A 6,000-nucleotide genomic window follows, 5' to 3' on the forward strand; every position below is an offset into this window, starting at 1 on the left:
CCGTTTCCAGCTATAATAGTCATTTACAACATTACCAATGTCTACGCTCTATTTCTGATCAATTGGATGTTAATTTTAATGGACAAAAAATGTGCTTTTCCTTCAAAAACAAGGACATTTCTAAGTGACCCCAACCTTTGAACAGTAGTGTAAGTGCAGATCTTCCTAATTTTCCTGTTCATACCACACTGAGATCACAGCAAAGCTGAAACACACGCACATATGCTCACACATACCCTCTTTGGGGTCCACCCCGATGACGATTGTGTTTTTCATGGATCCGTTGACAGCCAGCACCACATCAGAAAAGTATGGGATGTCCAGAGAGACCATCCTGATATCGGTACACCGTGCAAAGACCAGGAAACTACTCATCCCTACAACCAAGAGACACAACACTATCAGTATGGAGAGTACAGGACATGGCATAAAACTACCTTATATTTAGGATTATGATGAGGTTATACAGTTCAACTAAGTTTGAGGCATTGGTAAGTGATATTCTTTAAGAATCAATGGGCTGCAAATACTGTATCACAGCTTGGGCCTTGGCGGTGAAGGTAGTAAATAAATAATGTCAGCAGTAACGTTTTCAAGATGGAGCACATATAGTACAAAGCAAAGAGTGATGATAATGCAAAACACATTATCATCCCACTTTCAGATTTTTACTGAAAGTGTTTCATCTTGAAAACTTTACTGCTGACATGCACAGTTGTTGGGACCATATCAACAGCATGCTAATTAACAAAATACTAAACTATGTTTTTTTCTCTCTCCTTTAAGTCAACGATGAGACAATATTTTGTTATAACAATGAACCATTGTTATCAATCTACTTGTAGTACCTTGGAAGACGTAGTTTATTTACACACATCAATATCTCTGTAGTTAACTGTGTTAAGGTGATGAGATATGGTATATTGTTATTTTTTAACCTTTATTTTACCAGGTAGTCATACTGAGACCAAGGTTTCTTTTACAGAAGAGCTCTGAATTTCAGAAAATACAAAATGCAAGCAGAAACACAACAAGGTCATTCATCAGTAATAAGGTCCTCAAGCAGGTGTCTAAATTGCAGAGGCACCAAAACATCCAATCTACCATGGGTTGTTGTACAATGGGTGCTGGTAGTATAATAATATGATATTGTTGCTATGTTACCGTGTGCGCAGGTCTTTCCGTCCAGCTGAAGGTTGATGCCAGTAGGACAGGTACAGCTGGAGCCTTTAGGGGGTGGGGCCAACAGACACAGGTGACTGCAGCCCCCATTATTCACTGCGCAGGGGGTCCGCACTAGAGAGTGAGGGACAGAGGTGGGAGAGAGTGTAATATAAAATTTGGTATATGTTGCCCACTCACAAACTATTGCAACAATGACATGTATGTCTCACTCATTTAACAGTTTAAAAATGATCTCAAACACAATTTAACAATTTAACTAGAGCCTCCACGGGTTATGTGCAGCAGGCTGAACATTTGACATCCCTACTCTGATCAGTGGTGCTTCAGCCTGGTATTAGCCCCAGGTGCTGAACCCCATATATAGGATCTGTTTACCTGGTCCCTAATCCCCCTAGTTTATTTAATTTAATTTTACCTTTATTTAACTAGGCAAGTCAGTTAAGAACAAAAATGACACCCTGGGAACAGTGGGTTAACTGCCTGTTCAGGGGCAGAACAACAGATTTTTACCTTGTCAGCTTGGGGGTTTGAACTTGCAACCTTCCAGTTACTAGTCCAGCGCTCTAACCACTAGGCTACCTTGCAGCCCTTGTGACAGGAATGGTCACTGGACCTGGTGTTGCAGTCGAGTATCTTGTCACAAAATACTCAGAGGGCCAACAGGGAATGCGCGCACACACACGCACATGCGCACACACACCGGTGGTGCGGTAGCGGTGGAACATTTGAATATCCATGAGGTTCTCTGCGAGTGTCTGTCATCCCAGGCCAGTCATTTTGTTGGCACTCTGGATGCTCTTGGACTGCCAGTCTGTCCAATAGAGCTTCTCCTCATCTAGAGTCAGCCCAAAGGGGTGGAGCAACTGACTGCTAATCAACACCTGGGCACCAATGGAGGGGAGAGGGACGGTGAATAAAAATATTAGCCAGTATACTGATTTACAGAGTGAAAAGTCTCACTTGATTTAAATACCCATACAACAAATAAAAATATGTTGAAAATAAGCCACAACTTTTAAAGACTATCCCTTCAAGACCACCTCACCTGTCTGTCTGAGCCGTCAAAGTTGCCAAACTCAATGGTCTTCATCCCGGCGTCGGCCCAGTACAGGTGCTGTGTTTGGTAGTCAATTGCCAGTCCGTTAGGCCACGTCAGGTTGGAAGAGATGATGACGATACGGCTAGATGTGTCCATCCCTGCCTGCTCTATCTTAGGACTCACACCCCAGTCTGTCCAGTACATGTATCTATGGTACTCAGGGAAAATCATGCATCAGTAAACTATACATGATTGTGGTATGCAAAAGTCATCTGTATAATGTATGTTCAGATTAGGTGTCTGTGGTAAACAACAAAATCCATGCAGCGCTAACTTTTTGGGAGGACTATACCTGATATTTCCATCAGTAGTATTTTACCTACTTATTCGACCGATTGGAAAAAAATGTGTTTACATGTTACTCTGTAAACTATTGTCAGTGGTGTCATTGGACATCTGACACCTGATATTAACCTTGACCTTGACCTCTGACTCACCCTCCAATCGGGTCAAACACAATGTCCCTGGGACGGTCCAGATTATCCCAGATCAGGATGGTACGCATGCTCCCGTCTGCATTAGATACCTCGATACGATCTGTACCTGATGTCACGCACACGTGCACACGTGCACACACACACACACACAATTAATTATTGTTTGTACAACAAATTACTCAATAAAGACTAGTCAATAAAGACTTCCTGGTAGTCTATAGCTGACATGATACACAGTGGTACAACTACCCTATAGTTAAATCTAGAACACCATTCCTTACCTGCATCAGTCCAGTAGAGTTTGTTGGTCACCCAGTCAATAGCCAGACTGGCTGGACTTTCCAGACTGGTGTCCACCACCACCTGACACACACAATAACAATTAATTTCAATACAGTACAGTAACTTCAAATGAAATACTCCCCCTTAGCAACAAAGTCAAACAGCTGTCGCCACACTCATAGGTGGCAACATTTGGTTAAAAGTAAAGTGCAAGGGACTTTCCTCAATACTCTGATCTCATCAGCTAACATTATTCCCCCAAACAAGTGTATCTTATCAAGGATTAGGCAAAACATCCACCACTATAACACTAAACTGTTTTGTTCTCTATTACTAGCTATTTTACTTGTGATGATCTTAATGGGTGGTTGTCTCACTTACTTTAATTGAAAGCACCTTCCATTGTACAGTAAGTGGCTCTGGATAGGAGCATCTGCTAAATGACTAACTTAGAAAGAAAATAATATGGGGCAGAACTGACCTCCTGCCTTGAGCCGTCCCACTGGGCCCGGTTGATGGAGTCGGTGGTGACGTCAGTCCAATAGATGATGCCCTCTTCAGCGTGCCAGTCCAGTGCCACGGCGTTGCGTACGTTGGCCAGCGGGATGACGTCATCCGACATGTCCTCGGTGTCGAAGCTGATTCGTCGGATGTCCGTCCTTCGGGAAAAAAGCAGGAACTTGTCAAGACCTGATCAAAGACCAAAGGTCTTCTGTCAGTGCTCTAGGTTTAACAACGGGGTCAGCACAACACACACAACAACATACACCAAGGCTCTGTTCGAATGATCCACACTAGCGTAGCCCTTAGAATGAAGCAATGTATTTGGCTTTCTAGTGAGGGCAATTCCACCACCTTTCAACCTCATATTCATTATCTTCAGCACCAAACCAGAGTCTACATATGTGAAAACAGCTAGATAAAAAGCAAGACAAGAAGAAAGGTCTAAGAAATGCTTCTCTGTGACTTCACAAAGTGGAGTAAAAGTAAGAAACGTGATTTTCAAAACCTGGAATGAGTTTCTAGCCAGAGGGAGGGTATTTCCTTGCTCTCCACATCACCGCAAATCTCACAGTGTTTAAAAAATCACTGTATTTAAAAATATATATAAAATGCATAAATATGCCATTTTCACATATGTAGACACTGGTTTTGTGCTGAAGATAATGAAAAAGAGGTTGAAAGTGGTTGCTCTTTAACATCAGCTGACTGGACTGAAAATGTACTTAGCAAACATTGAGTTTATACTTAGAATAAAGTAATGACTAAATGAACACAAAAAGATTTACAACTCTAAATCTTCACATAAAAACATCCTCTCTAGGTTTCTTCCTAGGTTTAGGCCTTTCTATGGAGTTTTTCCTAGCCACCGTGCTTCTACACCTGCATTGCTTGCTGTTTGGGGTTTTAGGCTGGGTTTCTGTACAGCACTTTGAGGTATCAGCTGATGTACGAAGGGCTATATAAATACATTTGATTTGATTTAGCTAAGAAATATGTGAAAAATTGACAAAAGAAGTGGATTGTTAAGTTTAGTTTGAAAAAAGTTGTACAAAAAGTTTGCACCGCTGATTTTCATTTGCTCCATGGCTCAAGTGCAGGCTACAGCGAAAAGCTGTTTGGTTCAGTTGCGACTGGAAGATTTAGCACTTTGCAGATGTATTAGCACATCATATATTCAGGGAAACAGACGGCATCCTCCACAATATAATACTTTGACTAAAACAATGATGTTGTGAAACATCATGGGTAAGCTCTTTCTGTTGAAAATAAAGTGCATTTCCACTTGTGGTACATTAAGGCGGAGATAAAAGTGAAATCTGCTCCAACTTCTGTTAAATAGTTGCTCCAAAGTCTATCATCTAATGCCAAGAGCAAGTCCATGGTTGATTTTCCATCAACATTAAGACTGCTACTGCAGCAAGCAGAGCGTTTCATAAGCCCCTAACCTATTGACCCCTTTGTTTATATTCCAGTTGAGAAATAGGGTGCTTGGCATTCTGGGTAGAATTCCAACCTGTCGTCAGCCCACAGCAGGTTCTCCCTGTGTGTGTAGCAGAGGAATTTGAGGTACATGGGACAGCTCGAGACTGGTGGGATGTGGCACGTCTCACCACTACCTCCTGGGCTGACTTTGAGGCCAAGTTTTCCTCTGCATTTCTGTCTGAGGACTACACAGATGAGCTGGCAGACAGAGTCCGGAATCGAGTGCAAAGCGAGAAAGAGAGTATCCGTGACTTTGCATACGGTTACCACTCCCTGTGCAGAAGGTGGAAACCTGGCATTGAGGAGGAAGACATCATTTAATTGATCTTGAAGAACATCAACCACTACTGGCCAGTCAACTCCGAGAACGAGTCACCACTGTCGATGGACTGGTTCGCTTGGGACAGCAGTTTGAGAAGGACAGAGAATGCCAACAGCAATATGACCAGAGAAAGAAACAGACACCCAAACAGTTACCCAAGACAGACCATCAACAACAGCTAGAGTCTCCAGCCAAGGCCCCTCTCATGTTCTGTTGGAGATGTATTAAAAAGGGACATTCTTCAGCTACATGTCCAAGACCGTATCAAGTAAACCCTTCCAGAAACCACAAATCACAACAGGCCAACACACCTAACTTTCCTCGCAGGAATGACCATCCTACTCTGGGTGCTTTAACCAGAGTTGAAACCCCAAGAGTCACTGCCTACAACCCCCCCCCCATTGACATCCCCTTCCTTTCAGTTAACACCGCACCAACTGGTGTTACCCCTGTCCATAGACCCATGGACAGGAAGAGCCATCCTGGACACCGGGTCATCCTACACACTGCTCAATGAGAAACTGTGGAAGGAGGTTAACGGTCCACAATACAACTTGAAGCCGTGGACAGAAGGTCCACTCTATCTGGCTGATGGTGAAACTAAACAACCACTTGGATGGAGTGAGGTAGAGTTCCGCCTGTGTAACCGCTCCTATATGATTCCTTCTATTATCCTACAAACCAAGAAC

General features: G+C 42.9%; 1 pseudogene; it reads right to left on the reverse strand.

Moving 5' to 3' along the window:
- The window catches only part of LOC118362159 (low-density lipoprotein receptor-related protein 4-like), a 32,561-nt pseudogene extending 26,769 nt beyond the window's left edge, over positions 1-5,792 (reverse strand).
- Positions 5,793-6,000: the final 208 nt, after the last annotated feature.

Source organism: Oncorhynchus keta, chromosome 2 (genome assembly GCF_023373465.1).
Source record: "Oncorhynchus keta strain PuntledgeMale-10-30-2019 chromosome 2, Oket_V2, whole genome shotgun sequence".
In the NCBI taxonomy this organism is placed as follows: Eukaryota; Metazoa; Chordata; class Actinopteri; order Salmoniformes; family Salmonidae; genus Oncorhynchus; species Oncorhynchus keta.